This window comes from Lithobates pipiens, unplaced genomic scaffold, assembly GCF_037356315.1.
Source record: "Lithobates pipiens isolate NorthernLeopardFrog02 unplaced genomic scaffold, aLitPip1_a1.2 Scaffold_13, whole genome shotgun sequence".
Classification (NCBI taxonomy): Eukaryota; Metazoa; Chordata; class Amphibia; order Anura; family Ranidae; genus Lithobates; species Lithobates pipiens.
The window spans coordinates 60,485,843-60,504,195 of NW_027507718.1; positions in this window are offsets into that span (position 1 = coordinate 60,485,843).

Consider the following 18,353-nt stretch of genomic DNA (forward strand, 5'->3'; position numbering starts at 1 on the left):
TACCTTTAGTAACACTTTCAGCTTTAATCATGGTCTTCCCAAATGTATAGCAGGGCATTTTCTCAAGACATCACATACACTACATGAAGACACCTGAGTGAACCATCCTTCATAAACCATTTGCCACCTCTCCTACTTTGTGCGCAAACAGAGGAGCACACAGATCATTTCTTACTATCACTAAATGTTTGGACTACTGTGGTGTTTCTCCAACCCTTTCTCTACAGTAGTGGCAGCTCATGGTTTTTTGTTTGGGGGGTCAAACAACCCCCCCACAGCACCTTAAAGCCCCCGACTCCATCCCCCCACTCGCTGTCTGTTGGTCGGCCCACTTACCCTATCTAGGTGGCAGGGGATCGGGCATCAGGTTGCAGCAGGCATCGGGGCATCAGGTAGCAGCACCTGTGTCTTCTCCTCCTTCCTCTTCCTCGCTTTCCACTGTGTGTCTCCTCCCCTCCTCCTAGGCATCCAATAATATCGCCTGTCCTTTCAGCCAATTGGGTAACGGTTATCACACCCGCTTCCCGATTGGCCAGGAGGAGCATCAGTGTTGCAACAGCGAATATTTATTCCCTCTTGTAACACCTGGGTCGGCTCGTAGCACAATGCTCTGCGCCACAAGCCCACCCAATTTTGAAACCTATTAGAGTCTCTGGCACAAAAAGCCACTGTAATTCAGGTTCCCAGTGTCGTAAAAGGGCATGGATGCATGAAAAGGGGGTGGCGGTGGCGATGGATAGAGCATGAATTAAATATGACTTCGTTGCATTTCAGAGTACATCTAAAGGCTCCTGTATAACAGTCTAAATGGGTTCCAAATGCAGTTACTGTGTGATGCACAAGCCTCAAATACAGACATCCCAACCTGGCAAAATTAATTTCAGGGAGGTGGCAAATTAATTTCAGAGAGGTGGCGCGGCACTTCTCGTGTCCCCCACCCCCCAGTGTGGATGATCAAAATGATGATTGAATGAAATGGAATCAGTATATAGAGGTTTACTTCTTCTAAAAGAATTTAAAGGAACACTCTAACCACCATGACCACTTCAGTGATTTGAAGTGGTCATAGTGGTAGGAATCAGTATGTGGGATGGCATGAATGTACTAAGGTGGTCTGATTGGCTTCTGTCTAACAGGAGCGGGGCTACACAGAGATCAATATCTGGCCGATCCCTGCTAAACTGAATTTTAATCAGTGTGTACCCAGCTTTACCCAATTCCAGCACTGGCTGGTTCCCCACAGCGTCTGTATGTTTTACTAACTATGGTCACAACCCAGCCCCCCTTATCATACCATACAGGGTTAATGTTCCTGTATGATATGTCATGAGGCTGAGGTTTTGGTGGAGGAAGAGACCACTGCAGCTGGCTGTAACATGGAAACAGGTAGGTGAAAGAGTCTATCCCCCACCACACACACTGCAAGATTGGACTTTAATTTCCTGGAGATGGACTATATTACATATAAGTGTACACATTCTTTGCTGTTATGACTCAACTTTATGTATATATGTTAGGAATATACTGGGACTTTTCAGGTGCTACAGAGATATTCTACATACACATATATTAAAAAGAATGATTTTGTGAAATGCATCCACCTAAAAAGTCCCAGTATATTCCTAACATGTTCAGGAATTTCACCATACCTGTCCTGCTGAGGTACAATGCAAGTTTACAGCACATATATTTGTACTGTGTGGGATACAGAACAATGGTGACTCACAGGAGAAGAATGCAGTCTATCATCCAGCCTGTTATCTTGCCTTGAGTAGAGTTCAGGTGACTGTGTTGTACTGCTTGCTCTGTCCTTGCTGGAGAGGGTATCGGGTGCTGACAGGAACACAAGATAGGCAGAGATCGAACTTCTCCTTTCTGGACATTCCTCTACAATGCATGGACCCTAAGGGGATGGGAGTCTTATCTGAACAGTGGTATGTCCAGGCTCCTAGGGTGACACTCTCTTCCTCCCTCACTCAGCCCTGTGACAGCTCAGTGTCCAATCCGCATCGTTTGTCAGTGCTGTGCTGACATTTCACATCCTCCCTCCAGCTAGCTCCTCTCCCCTCTTTGCGCCAAAAATTCAGAGCTTCTCCAGAGCCAATGAGAGAGGAGGGGTATGGATTGAAGGAAGAGGAACCAACCAGGATCGGAACACTTCACCACAGCAGACGGCCTGACACCGCCCCACCCCATACACCCACTCAGAATCAGCCCTTCTGGGATATTGCAAGGCACTCGCGGGTGTCCGGGAGCCGCTCCTGAAATGCGGAAGACTTGGGATGTCTGCAAATACAGAGTTGCCAGCCTGTATAAAATATTAGTTTTATAAGGGTGTGGCTAATTTGAATAATGCATTAGTACAATGCATCAGTGCATCCCTGTTGGCACCTCCTTGTACTTGTACATTGAGGTGCCTTCTAAATGAATGATACTACCCAGATTATTGTGGGCCATGCAAATTAACTATAATGCATAGGTCTAAACAGGGACTAACTGTCAATTTCACCCATTGACCCCACTCCATGTACCTTACCCTTATCTTGGATCAGTGGGTGATGCAGTCCAGGAGCCATGACCATATTTATTGTCAGTAGTGACAGCTTCTGCAGTGTATTCTAATACCAATGTAGTGTAAGAAGCAGTGGTGGCTGTGATGAATAGTTTGGTGGGGGAGTGGGGGGCGACAAGTCAACTGCAAGGGAATGTCATGAACGGAGACTATCAAAGATGGTTGTATCATAGACCTTCTATGCAGCCTGCATGTTGGACTATTGGTGTACTCTAATGCCACATACACACGACAGGACTTTTAGTCTTTTTGTCAGACTAGGTCCGACGGACTTCCCCATGGACTGTCGGCAGAGGTCCAACGGACTTTCCGAACAAGCTGGCCTGAGTACACACAAATGGACTTTCAAATTGAACGGACTTGCCCGTCCGTTCATTTTGAATGTGTCTCCAGGTACGACGGGACTAGAAAGCAAAGTCAATCTCGCAGCTTTCATCGGCAAGATTGACACCTTGCAAGCCATGTCGCCTGGTATGGATTTTAAGGGGAACCCCCTACGCCAAAAAAACGGCGTTGGGACCCCCCAAAATCCATACCAAACCCTTATCTGAGCATGCAGCCCTTCCGGGAAAGGGGGTGGGGGCAATCGACCACAAAGGAGAAAGCCAGGCCACTGCTAGCAAAAGAGCAGCAAAAGAGCATAAGATAGCGAAGGAGTCTGGGAGAAGAACCGAAAAGCGCAGAAAAGTCAGATGAAGTCCCCCAAAGTCAGAAGAAGACCCCTGGAGCTGTCTAATAAACTACTTTAAAAACCTGTGTAGTGTGTTTTTTTTATTGACACTTTTTTCACCAGGTGAATGGGTAGGGTTACGATGTACCCCATACTTATTCACATTGGTTGGTGGGCTGGGATCTTATTAAAGGGGGCTCCCAGATTCCAATAAGCCCCCCGCCCGCAGACCCCGACAACCAACGGCCAGGGTTGTCAGAAAGAAGCCCTTATCCTCACCAACATGGGGACAAGTTGTTTGGGGTGGGGGGGGCCGCAGGGTGTCCCCCTTCCCCAAAGCACCCACCCCCCATTTGAGGACATGCGGTTTGGCACCGTTCAGGAGGGGGGGCACTCGCTCGTCCCCACCTCCTTTCCTGACCGGCCGGGCTGTGTGCTCAGATAAGGGTCTGGTATGGACCTTGGGGGGACCTTCATGCCATTTTTTTAAAATCCATACCAGACCTAAGGGCCTGGTGTACAGTACCCTGTAGCTGAGAACCAGTGCGATAGGATCGCGCTGGGAACATTCTCGTGGACAGGTGCTGTAGCTGTCCTTGCATCGCATTTGGTCAGTCGGAGCAGCATACAGATGAACGGGTTTCCCAATAGGAACTTGGTCCGACGTTCAAAGATTTAAAACATTCTATTTCTAGGTCCGTCTGACTTTTGGGAAGAAAAAGTCTAGTGGAGCCCAAACACGATCGAATTGTCCAGGTCTGCCAGAAAGTCCGATCGTGTGTACGGGGCATGAGAGTACATTTATGCAGCTTACAGCTGACCTGATACAGAGATGCTCAGAGATGAGATTCCTAAAAAACACAGGAATGGCAGGAGTATACTACAGCACTAGAATGCTGGCCTTACAGGCAGGACATAGAATACAAGTAAGAAAAACTTACTAAACTGGGGTGCAGGGCTCACAGGGAGACAAGAGCATCTTAGCAGCACTGGGATCCCAAACTTATGGGAACTCAGAGGTAACAATATGTATGGCAAGTGCACAGGTGTTCCAGTTACACAGGAATCCAGATAAGGTACATGAGGAGTCTAGGACAGGAAGCCCAGCCTGTCTGCACATATAGAGAAGGTGAGGGCCCCTGGAAGGGCCAAGGCGCAGAGTCTAAGAAACCGCCTTGTTTTCTCCAGAGCTCCTGAAGGTGGAGATGGGTTGTACTGCAGAATATTCCCAGGTTGCGGTTTTCTGTCTGACCCAAGCAGGCAGCTATTGAGAACTAAGTGCTAATAAGCAGATAAGAATCTCTTGCATCACTGAGGTGCCGGGATCACAGGGCAGTTTGAAGTACAACCCAAGCTGGCAGGTGTAAATGGAAACACATGGGAATGCACTGGGAAAAGGCGCACAGAGTCATGTAGGGCAAATAGAAATGAATAGCAAAGCAAATAGACAACCAGGGATATCTATGAACAGATAGAGGTGCATTCGTGGATACCAAGCAGAAGACAGACTAGAAATACCTTGGGAGACACTGAAGCTGACTGCAGACACAGGTGATACCAATGAAAAGCAGACAGGAATTCACAGGGGATACTAGAGGAGGAGCCTAGTGAGGCTCAGTTTAAACTGGTACGATGCGGGGCTACCCTGCGATTCCTGTGCGGGTTCTCAAATCGCAACTTAATCGCACACTGGTTCACACTGACATCTGCGAACCACTGCTGGTATCAATGTAAAGTTAATAACACACTCAGATCGGTTAGCAGCTTGCAGTGTAAACTGTGAAATGGTACAGGAATCAGATTGCATGACACCCATGCGATCCAATTGCAGTGCGGACCAAAAAAAGAGTCTTGCACCATTTTGATCTGATTTTAATATGAACTCAGCCATTCAAACCGTATGGCTGAATTCGCATTGCACAGACATTGCATGTGATCTAAACTGATGGTGCACAAATATACCACCCCTCCTTGTGGACAAGTGAAAAAATTCTAACTACAGTCGCCACTTAATAAATCAAAAGCTGTGAATATATATATACCTAGCTCCCAATAAAGATAGGATATATGGCGCTAAATAAAAATATAACCTAGATAGTGATTAAATATAAAACCAATATCTCTTATATATAAACATTAGTATCCAAAAAATCTGGTGATGAAAAAAAATATATATAATGAGAAAAAATCAAATAAAAATAAACATAAACAGTCCGATGAATGGGGAAAAAACAAATGATTGATCCGGCTAATAATCTTTAATCACTTGTTGCACACTGGGTGATTTTATTAAAAGTATTGATACATTGTTTCAGTTTATTTGTCAATATTATTTGATATTTATGTTGCACATTGTTATATTTCTGCACTACATTTTTTCTTTGTCTTTAGGGATGAGCTTCGTGTTCGAGTCGAACATACGTTCGACTTGAACATCGGCTGTTCGCCCCGTTCGGCGAATTCCGAATGTTATGGGCCGTTTGCGCCAAATTCGTGTGGCGCTCGCGGCCCACAATGCACTGCGTCATCGCAGTGCATTGCTGGCTCATGATTGGCCAAGCATGCACTGTGACCCCGCTTGCTTGGCCAATCACAGCGCCAGCAGCGAGGAGAGCCATGATTGGCCACAGGCAGGATGCCTGTGGCCAATCATAGCTCAGGCTGTGTAGTACACGCCCCACACTATATAAGGCCGCCAGCGCGGCGGCCTTGTGTAGTGTGTTGGCGTCTGAAGCAGTTTGTGGGTGTTCTGCGTACCTTCAACACAGTATACACCGATCGTTATCGGCCGATTTTCGATCTTGCTCTTCTGTAGTGGTTGTTGTCTGTGTGCTCTGACCGCAGTATACACCGCTATATTCACCTCACCTATATAGCTAGTGATCTATCTTTTATAATAGAGTTTGCAGTCAGTAGTGTTAGGAGCTTGTGCGTGCTGTCTGCATGCTCTGTACCCTGTACACACCGCTATATCCACCTACATAGCTCTTCTCTATTTGAGCCCACTTGCCATCTGCAGGAGTTATTGGAAGTTGTGTGTGCCTCCAGCACAGCACAGTATACATCTGTATATACCCCTTTATCTCTGGTGTTCTATAAAAAAGGCATCTGCAGGAGTTAGTGGGTGTGTTGTGCCTCCAGCACAATATACACCTGTATCTACCCTTTATTGCTGTTCTCTAATAGAGCCATCTGCAGGGCTTAGTGGGTGTTGTGTGACTCCATTACAGTATACCCCTTTATCTCTGGTGTTCTATAATAAAGGCATCTGCAGGGCTTAGTGGGTGTTGTGTGACTCCATTACAGTATACCCCTTTATCTCTGGTGTTCTATAATAAAGGCATCTGCAGGAGTTAGTGGGTGTTGTGTGCCTCCAGCACAATATACACTACCCAACTGCTGTTTTACCCAACTCCCTTCAGGCCATTACCATGTCTGGAAGGCCAGCAAGGAGAGGCAGACAGGTGACAGCCGATAAAAGAGGGCAAGCAGGCTCTGTGTCTACAGACAACAGTGCTGGTTGTGGACGCGGTGCATTGTCATCAGCACGTGGCCATGGGACACGCTTGCCCTTTTTTTCGGCAGCTGGACATGTTGAACCGCAACATGCCAATGACTTGGTAGAGTGGATGACCAAGCCCTCTTCATCCTCCTCATCATCTCTCACCCAGTCTCAGAGTAATAGCAAAGCAGCTGCCAACGCATCGTCTTCCCTCGTCTCAATGTCATCATCAGTGACTCCTTCCCTAGACCCACCACGTCCTCCTGAGGAGTCTCCTGAACTCTTTGAGCACAGTGTTGGGTACATGCTCCAGGAGGATGCCCAGTGTTTTGTAGCCTCTGATGTTGACACTCAGCTAGAGGAAGGCAGTAGCGTGAATGCAGAGAGAGGGGATGCTCAAGAAGGACAGCAATCTGGCAGTCATGTTCCACAAGCTGCAGCATATTGCCAGGTTTGCTACAGCAATGAAGAGGGAGGGGATGATGAGGGCACTGACTCCACGTGGGTGCCTGGTAAGAGAGAGGAGGAGGAGGAGGAGGAGGAGGAGACACATGTCCAACGAGGCAGGATGCCCTCCGGGGGCCAGCTTAGGGGCAGCACACCGACTGAATCACACCGCAGAGCTCCGCCTGTGCAGGGCGCTGCCTCTGCGCGTTATTCTAAAATTTCTTTGGTGTGGGCCTTTTTTGAGACGAGTGCATCAGATCGCACCGTGTGGCCAAAACATCAGCCGCTTGGGCACCACATGCTTGACCAGACATATGTTGACCTGCCATGCAGCTCGTTGGCAAGCGTACCTCAAAGACCCACACCAAAGAACAAAGCGGACCTCTCCTTGCTCCTCATCAGCTGGCATCTCCAACCTCACTAGACCTTCAGTCCTCTCTGAAACCTGCTCTGAGAGGAATGAAGCTGTAGAATTAGGTGTGTCACAGCCAAGTGCTTCCGAGCACTCTGCTAGTGGTACACCCACGTCCGATTATAGCAGGCAAATGTCCATGCCCCAGCTGCTGGACCGGCGAAAGAAGTTCACTCCCAGCCATCCACATGCCCAGCGGTTGAATGCTAGCTTGGCTAAATTTCTAGCACTTCAACTGCTGCCTTTTCATTTGGTAGACTTGGCCCCCTTCCGTGAGTTACAATGTGCGGTTCCTCAGTGGCAGGTCCTCAAACGCCACTTTTTCTCACGGAAGGCGATTCCGGCTCTCTACCGGCATGTGGAAGGCAATGTCCTTGCCTCGCTGGACAGGGCGGTCAGCGGTAAGGTGCATATTACCGCTGACTCATGGTCCAGCAGGCATGGACAGGGACGTTACCTGTCTTTCACGGCCCATTGGGTCACTCTTCTGGCAGCTGGGAAGGATGCAGGACAAGGTGCAGTAGTGTTGGAGGTTGTTCCGCCACCACGCCTCCAAAATGCTACTATTGGTTGTGACACACCTCTCTCCTCCACCCCCTCCTCTTCTTCTTCCTCCATGGCCTCTTCCAGTGCTCTGTCCTCAGAACCAGCGGTGCTCCGTAGGCGTTCCAGGGGCTACGCAAGTACGCAGGCAAAACGATGCCATGCCGTGCTTGCGCTGGTTTGTTTGGGGGACAGGAGCCACACTGGGGCGGATGTTTTGTCAGCTCTGCAGGGGCAGGCCGAGAGGTGGTTGACACCACGCCAGCTTAAGCCAGGAATGGTGGTTTGCGACAATGGCACCAACCTCCTCTCCGCCCTCCGACAGGGACAACTGACCCATGTGCCCTGTGTAGCTCACGTCCTTAACCTGGTGGTGCAGCGGTTCTTGGGCAGGTACCCAGGCTTACAGGATGTCCTGAAGCAGGCCAGGAAAGTCTGTGTGCATTTCCGCCGATCATTTAATGCCTGTGCTCGACTGGCTGAGCTCCAAAAGGAGTTGAACCTGCCCAAGAACCGCCTTATATGTGACATGCCCACCAGGTGGAACTCAACGTTGGCCATGCTGCAGCGGCTGCACATGCAGCAGAGGGCCATCAATGAGTACCTGTGCGACTACGGCACCAGGACAGGGTCAGGGGAGCTCGGTTTTTTCTCACCACGCCAGTGGGGCATGATCAGGGATGCATGCACTGTCCTGTCACCGTTTGAGGAGGCCACAAGGATGGTGAGCAGTGACAGTGCATGCATCAGTGACACTGTACCTCTTGTCCACCTCTTGGAGCATACGCTGCGTGGAATAATGGACAGGGCACTTGAGGCAGAACAGAGGCAGGAAGAGGAGGACTTCCTTGCCTCTCAAGGCCCCCTTTATCCAGACAGTGTTCCTGCTGTGCCACCCATCACACAGGAAGAGGATGAGGAGGAGGAAGAGGAGGAGGAGGATGATTGTGTCAGCATGGAGGTGGAGGCTGGCACTCAGCATCAGCAGCAGCAGTCTTGTAGGGATGATTTACAGTCCCAAGAAACACGTGGACTTGTACGTGGCTGGGAGGAGGTAGCTGGGGATCATGTTGTCCTTAGTGACCCAGAGGACTCTGGACCGAATGCCTCAGCTAACCTATGCTGCATGCCCTCCCTGATCCTGCAAAGCCTGCGGAAGGATCCTCGTATTCTTCGGATCAAGGAGAGGGATCATTACTGGCTGGCCACTCTCCTTGATCCACGGTACAAGGGTAAGGTTGCCGACCTTATCTTGTCATCGCAGAGGGAGCAGAGGATGAGACATCTCCGGGAGGCCTTGCAGAAAGGTCTGTGCAACGCGTTCCCAGAGACTGGGAGGTTACAAACTCCTGCTCCTGGACAACGTGTTGCTGAGGCATCGGTCAGAAGGAGCGGTGGAGAAGGTGGCCGTCTGACTGATGCTTTCAGACAATTTTTTAGTCCGCAGCCCCAAGGTATGATCGGTTCCAGCAACCATCGCCAGCGTCTGATTTACATGGTGCAGGAATACCTAGGGGCAAGGTCAGACTTGGAAACCTTTCCCACCGAAAATCCTCTGGCTTACTGGGTCTTGAGAATGGATCACTGGCCAGAGCTTGCACAGTATGCAATTGAGCTACTGGCCTGTCCTGCATCCAGCGTTCTTTCGGAACGCACCTTCAGTGCTGCTGGGGGCTTTGTTACCGATCACAGGGTGCGCCTGTCCACCGAATCAATTGATCGACTGACCTTCATCAAGATGAATCAGTCTTGGATCACCCACAGCTACCAAGCACCTGAAGCTGATGTAACCGAATAATTTTTTTTGAAACATCACATCCCTTCAAGACTGCCTATGCTGATGCTGAGTGACTGTCCTGTTATGTTGATTGTCTATCCTCTTCCTCCTCCGCTGATATGTTGGAAGAACATTTCTGGCTCTGGGTGATGCCATCAGCCCAATTTTTCTGCCCCTGTTTAACAGGGGCGTTTAATTACAATTTTTGATGCAATGCTTTGCAGCAGGGCTAATTCCTGCAATAAAACTAGAGTATATGGGAGAGGTTGCAGTGTGGTGGCACCAGCACCAGTGCCTAAGGCCCAATTTCTCTGCCCCTGTTTAACAGGGGCGTTTAATTACAATTTTTGATGCAATGCTTTGCAGCAGGGCTAATTCCTGCAATAAAACTAGAGTATATGGGAGAGGTTGCAGTGTGGTGACACCAGCACCAGTGCCTAAGGCCCAATTTTTCTGCCCCTGTTCAACAGGGGCGTTTAATTACAATCTTTGATGCAATGCTTTGCAGCAGGGCTAATTCCTGCAATAAAACAAGAGTATATGGGAGAGGTTGCAGTGTCATGCCACCAGCACCAGTGCCTAAGGCCCAATTTTTCTGCCCCTGTTTAACAGGGACATGTAATTACAATTCTTGATATAATATTTCACAGGAGGGCCCGTTCCTGTGCCCACCCAGAGTAACTGTGAGGACTTATAGTGTTGTGGCACCAGCACCAAAACCACCAAAGGTAAATTTTTCTACCACTGTTCAACAATGGCATGTAATTACAATTCTTGATATAATCGTTCACAGCAGGGCCGCTCCAGCACCCACCAAGAGTCACTTTGAGGGCTTACAATGTTGTGGCAAAACCAACACCTTGTTCCGCCATTTCTGCAGAGCATATAGGGCAGGCCCCTACTTTCAAACATCCAACTTACAAACATCTCCTACTTGCAAACGGAAGGAGACAACAGCAAGTGAGATGAAAAAAGATGGACGAAAAAACAAATTATACAGGGGTGATAACCCTTCGATGTTTTCCAAAAAGCTTAAAAATATTTTTTTTGACTGGAGCTACACTTTAAAAATGTACCAGTTGAAACAGATTCAACTTAACACAACAAACCTACACAGTCCCTGTCTTGTTTGCACCGCCTGTATACTGCTGTTCTGAGTATATAGGGCCTGGGGGCCACACGCATTTCCTTTTTTTAATATGGGTACTGGGTTCCCCTTAATATGCGTACAAGACCCAAATAGGCTGGTAATGGGCAGGGAGGGCTACCCATGCCATTGTTCTCAATGATTTTCAACCATATTGCAGGAACCAGATATAACATTAAAACCGCAAGCAGTTTTAAATTATGTTATTTCCGTTTAATGCCATTTTGTGCAGGGACTGTTCTAAACAAGGGAAACACGTGGCACTTCACAGGCATACTACAGACACCCCCCAGGCACCATATTTAAAGGAATATTTCACTTTTTTTTTCACTTTAATCGTCATTAAAATCAGTGCTCCCGCCAAAACGGCCATTTTTAAAAACATTTTAGGCCTTGACCCATGTCCCCTGGGGCAGGAGCCAGGTCCCCAAACCCTTTTTAGGACAGTATCTTGCATATTAGCCTTTAAAATTAGCACTTTTAATTTCGAACGTTCGAGTCCCATAGACTTCAATGGGGTTCTAAAGTTGGTGCGAACCGAACCGGGGGGTGTTCGGCTCATCCCTATTTGTCTTGTATTCACTCCATGATACAGTGAGAGGTGTCTGTGGCTGCATTTACTGCTTCTATGTGGTTTTGCACATAATTTAAGAGTATGTATTGGTTTTATATTTAATGACTATCTAGATTATATTTTTATTTAGCACCATATATCCTATCTTTATTAGGAGCTATTTATATATATATATTCACATTTTGCACAGCATTGTGGTGCGAATCAAATGCAATGTCTGGCATTGCACTAGTGTGAACCCAGCCTGAAAGTTGGCAAAGGTGATCAAGGAAGACAGAGACACAAGGATACTGCAATGTTCAAAGGACACACGTGCAAAAATACAGGCTGAAAGCAGGGGTTCATTGAGACACTGAAAAATACTGGAGATAGAAAGATCACACTGGAAGGCACTGGTAGATACTTGCAAACATGCTAGGAACAAGGTGAAATCAAGCTACAAAATATCTAGGATTATGGGGTCACTCAGATTCTACCCAGCTACAGCTTTATTCCAATAAAAGTCAGGGGGGCAATCCAAAAAGTAGCCAATGCTTTTCAGGAGTCCAAGAGCACCTCCTTAATTAAGGCTAAATAAAATAAAAAAGGACATCTCCATATCAATGCAATGGGGGTTCTTTACTAAAGGAAAATACACTTTGCACTGCAAGTGCACTTGGAAGTGCAGTCGTTGTAGATCCGAGGGGGACATGCAAGGAAAATAAAAAACAGCATTTTAGCTTGCACATGATTGGATGATAAAATCAGCAGAGCTTCCCCTCATTTCAGATCTACCCCTTAGATTCAGAGAGACTGCACTTCCAAGTGAACTTGCAGTGCAAAGTGGATTTGCCTTTCATGAATAATCCCAAATATCCCCTCCTTGGGGTCATATTTAAAACCAAATATCCAATAGTATTGGAAGTATACAAAGTAACGTTAAGCAACACTGAACAATCAACATGCAAAGACAAATGTGAGCATATGATTGGTTTGATCATACGCTCACATTTGTCTTTGCATGTTAATTGTTCAGTGTTGCTTGACGTTACTTTTTATACTTCCAATAATTAAATTGTACACATCAGTTTTTTGGATTTTATTAATTTTGAATATAATCTCATTAATCAGAATCTTTTATTATTATTATTATTATTATTATTATTATTATTATCATATATTTGTTACCATTTGATGAACAGACTGAAAGGGTATGGTTTATACCTTTTCAGTCTGTTCATCAAATGGTAACAAATGTATAATAATAATAATAATAATAATAATAATAAAAGATTCAGATTAATGAAATTATATTCAAAATGAATAAAATCCAAAAAAACTGATGTGGACAACTCAAGACATATACTATACAATCTGATTATACGATGGCTAAACAATACCCCCCAGCCTTGCAAACATCATGCATTATGAGGATAAACCCAAACCCCCCTATCAATTAGTGGTGGATCCAAAGGAGCCTGCACAATCAGATTGCATTGTGTATGTGTGGGTGCAGCCTAGAAGGTAATCAATCAGGCTATCTGGTAGTGGTACTGATAATTGATATATGTGGTCTAATCAGCAAAACATTGCAATACAATGTCACATGGCGGTCTCATGAGGTGAAAATGTACAAATATAGAGACTAGTGTGGGTGGTATTTACTGCAAAGATGAGAATGGAATAAACCGTGAATTACCTTGAGTGACAACAATGTGAAAAAATAAGTATTAAGGGTGATAAGGTTAAGGACCTTTAATGCTATCTGTAAAAGAACAGAAGAAGAATGAAAGCAGGGTAAGCGTTAGGTAAAGTTATTATGGTAAGGTTTGGTAGGAAAAATAAAAAGCAACCTTACGTACCCCAGAGTAAATTACAAGCACAGGCTTCATCAGCAGCTAACCAAGCAGCCATATAAGGCTGCTTTACACTGGGGCATTGGCAGTAAAGCGCCACTAAAAATTACCATAGTTTTTGCTGAGGTTTTTGGTTGCTAGTGGGGTGCTTTTAACCCCCGCTAGCACCCGAAAAGGGGTTAAAATGACCCACAAACTTTGCCAGCAGTTGAGCGATGCTGTCCATTCATTTCAATGGGCAGGAGCAGTGTATACACCTCTCCTTCACGTCTCAAATATGCCGATCACAGGAGTTTTTTTAGCGTCCTGCCAGCGCATCGCCTCAGTGTGAAAACACTCGGGCTTTCACACTGAGACTGCAGGGTAGTCATTTTTCAGGCGCTTTACAGGTGCTATTTTTAGCCCAAAAGTGCCTAAAAAAGGCCTCAGTGTGAAAGGGATCTTATAAGACTAAAATGGCACCAAAAAGGGAGCAGGGGGAAAAATGAAGGAGGGAGATGTATCTGTACTGGAGGAGTGGCATTAGTGTTGTCTAGGAGAGTCTGAGCTGATCATGAAAGGGAGGAATGTGATGCATGTGTTCTTGGGTTATCACATTTGCTGGGGAAGGTGATATGGTAGAAAGTGATCCCTATTTGGGCACAGTAAGTTAGACCCCATACACACTATACAACTTTTGTTGTCTGTTTTCCTTTAGATTGACCAAACCATGTAGTGTAGTGCAAGGGCCTGCCTGATTGCATACAAATTGAAACTCTTAATGTTTGACCTCATATTATATGGTTTTGGTAAATCTGAAGGAAAAAATCTACAGAATATTGTATAGTGTGCATCCAGCCTTAGATTTACTAAAGCTGGTGCACTCAGGATCTGGTGCAACTGTGCATGGTAGCCAATCATCTTCTAGATCAGTAGTTTAACCACTTTCCAACTGCCTCATGCCGATATACATCAGCAGAAGGGCTCGTAAAGCCAGAATCACGTACCTGTACGTTGCCCTTTAAGAGGCGGACAGCAGGTGCGTGCAGCAAGCTCCGCGAGTCAGGTCACGGGCCCCGCGGACTTGATCGCTGCAGGGATACCCGCGATCGCCTTATGGGGAGGAAAAACGGGGAGATGCTAATATAAACAAGCATCTCCCTGTTCTGCCTAGTGACAGTGTCGCTGATCTCTGCTCTGTGTCATCGGAGCAGAGATCAGTGATGTGTCACACACAGCCACGCTCCCCCACAGTTAGAAACACGCCCCAGGACACACTTAACCCTCACACTGTCACCTAGTGGTTATCTCCTGCACTGCCAGTGTCATTTACACAGGAATCAGTGCATTTGTATAGCACTGATTGCTGTATAAATGACAATGGTCTCAAAAATGTGTCAAAAATGTCCGATGTGTCCGCCATAATGTCACAGTCATGATAAAAATAGCTGATCGCCGCCATTTAAAAAATATATATATATATATATAATAAAAATGCCATAAAACTATCCCCTATTTTGTAAACGCTATAACTTTTGCGCAAACCAATCAATAATCTCTTATTGTGATTTTTTTAACCAAAAATATGTAGAAGAATATGTATCGGCCTAAACTGAGGAAAAACATTTCTGGGGCTGAAGTGGTTAAGAAAGCAGGATCAATAAAATAACAGTATAGGTCCAGCACTATTTTTCCACTTATTCAAGCTTAAAGTAGTAGTAAACTAAATGTTTCCACTTATAAGCTTATAATAAGTCTTACCTGTAGGTACAGTGAATTTCTCCCAAACATGAGCTGTTTAGGAAATATTTGCAACTGCTGCAGCCGGTGATGTCACCAGTGTATGCCAGTGTATGCCAGTGTATTCTGTATTCAAGGCACACTCCTGACTGCAGTGCATACTAGCACATTATGCCATTAACTTCCAGGGGGCCCAGATATCTTTTTTAACTTATGTTTACTACTGCTTTAAATAGAAGGGAAGATAGCTTGGTTTGACTGGGTGTGTAACTATCTGAATCAACAGCAGGTGGTTAACCAGTCTTGAACACAAGTCTTATGAAATAACAGGTAACAGAAGAATCTCATAGTTCCCAACTGTCCCTGATTTTGAGGGACTGTCCTTGATTTGGAACAAAGTCCCTCTGTTCCTGTTTACTCCTCATTTGTCTCTCATTTTGGTCTGATCTATATAGTTGTATATAAAATCCACTACGTACCTGTTAGAAAAGTGTTTACCAGTGCTAAACCTTTCATCCAATTTCTAAATTTCTGCATTTGTAAATTTCAAAAACCAGTATAAAGGAATAATATGCGTAAAAAGATGGACAGGGAAAAAAATTCACTTTAAATGAGGCATACATATGGTGATATATGCCTCCATCCCTGGATCAATGAAACATAAGAAGGAAGTTGGGACTTTGTGTGAGGCAAATGGCAATTAGACAAGGTGATACATACATGGTGACTTAATGAGTTTATTAACATAAATAGGATATAGAATCACACTCAGTATGGAATGCATTAAAAGCCACTGCATATATGTAAATGTTAGGTACAGTTCATGAGCACATAACATTTGAAAATACAAGTACATGATCCAAATAGTTCATGTATATACAACCTTAAAAATGAAATGGCAGCACATTCCAGTTACCAATGTATAGAGTGATTACTCCGTGTAAGGAAACAAGTAATTGAAAGAGTATTAAATAGATGCAGTGATAATTGACTAAAACAATGTACATCCTGTCAGAGCTCAACGTGTTTCGTGTGAAGACACTTCATTAGGAGCAAATTCATCCCTTGGTCTGTAAAAAATATATATAGATACTGATAAGTTCTGGTAAGAACTCCAGCATCAAAGAAAGAGGATGGAAAGTATTTTAGTCTGATTACTTATATAGGATTGGAAAACAGGGTTATGTGGTACTGCACCTATGAGGAACTGCTAGGATAGTCATCTGTCACAGGACCTGAGGAAGCTATACCATGCAAGGGGAGAACACCCAGACACAGGGTCCCCAAGAAGTTTGATACTCCATATAGTGTGAGTAGGGCTCCAAAGAAGTCTGTGAAAAAAGGGGTATACTATGAAGAACTTTCATGGAGTAAAGATGGTGTGAAGCAAGTAAGGGACAGATAGCCAGTGAGGGGAATATTTTGTGAAAGTAGTAAAAAGTACTAAAAACTATAGAACCATAACCAGATAGATCAGGGGGTGAAAATGTATATGGCAGTCATATATATAACAGCTAAGGTAAAAAAACTGCTAAAAGTTGTGCATGGCAAGAAAAAATGCCAAATGTATCAAGATAAATACCTCATGTGAAAATGTATCAGATGACAATTTGGACAGAAAGCGTGGCGCAACCAAAGGTTCAAATAAAGACATGAACAATAGAGCATGCTCAGGGCGTCCAGTCCACCCGCCTCCAGCCTCACGCTTGGCATGATGGAGGAAGAGAGGCGTCCCACTTTTTAAGGTTGTATATACATGATTTATTTGGATTATGTATTTGTATTTTCTAATTGTATGTGTTCATGAACTGTACTTTACCTAACATTTACATATATGTAGTGGCTTTTAATGAGTGCGATTCTCTACCCTCTTAATGTTAATAAATTCATTAAGCCTCACACAACTTCCTTCTTATGTTTCATAAAGAAATATTAGTGGTAAAAAAAAAGTCCTTTTGGGTTTAACTAATCCATTATTTTTTGTATAGTTCTCTATTAAGGCAGTGTGGCAGGGGGTGTGTTTTATGCCTACATACTTTGCTAATAGGTGTCCCTCATTTCTATGTCAAAAAGTTGGGAGGTATGGAATCTTGCAAGGTAAAATCATAGAACTACATGTACCAGCATGCTTGATGATCTTTAGGAATAGAGGAGACTGATCTGCAACAAAGCTTTGTAAATGTGGTCAAAACGAATTCCAAATTTTCAGAACAATTAGAATACAGATCGGTTGAAAAACGATCGACCAACTCAAATTCTGTGTGAAGAATAGCTCAAATTCTGTGTGAAGAATAGCTGGTTGTTAAGCAGCGGGCCGCGAAGCTGGCCACCATGTCCTTAACAACCAATGAGTCATCAGCTGTTAGCTGGCTCCCCCACTGACAGCTGAAATATTAACAAAACAATGTCGGGTCTGGTATGGATTCTAAGGGGAACCCCACACCAACATTAAAAAAAAAATGGTGTGGGGTCTCCCCTAACATCCATACCAGACTTTTATCCGAGCATGCAGCCTGGCAGGTCAGGAAAGGGGGGCGAGCGAGAGCCCCCCCTCCTGAACCATACAAGGCCACATGCCTTCAACATTGGCTGAAGGGTGCTTTGGGGCAGGAATGAGTGGCTCTGCATGTTGATGGGGACAATGGACTCTTCCCTGGGCAGTGGTTGTGGGGTCTGCGAGCAGAGGGCTTATCAGAATCTGGAACATTTAACAAAGGGGCTCCCAGATCCTGCTCCCCCATGTGAATGAGTATGGGGTACATACCCCACCCATTCACCAAAAATGTGTACAAAGTGAATAAAACAAGTTTTTGCACAATGGCACTGGTAGGCAAAAGGACATACAGGTACGTCCACTTTAAGAAGCGGTGTCGTGGGCGCTGTCTCCGTGGCTGTGAGTCCGCATGCTCTATGTCCGCCGGGTGCCTGCGATCGTGTCACGCAGTGCCGAATCACTAAAAGTGCTCTGGTCAAGAAGGGGGCAAAATCTTCCGGGGCTGAATCGGTTAAAAAATAAAAGATAAATGTCCCCCAATGTAGATTCATTTCATGCCGTCCACCACACCGCTGAACCCAAAAAGTAGAAAAAGTATACCTTCAGCCTCAACGAACGCTCTCCGCGGACTGCCCGCTTCTCCACCTGACATTTCTTATAT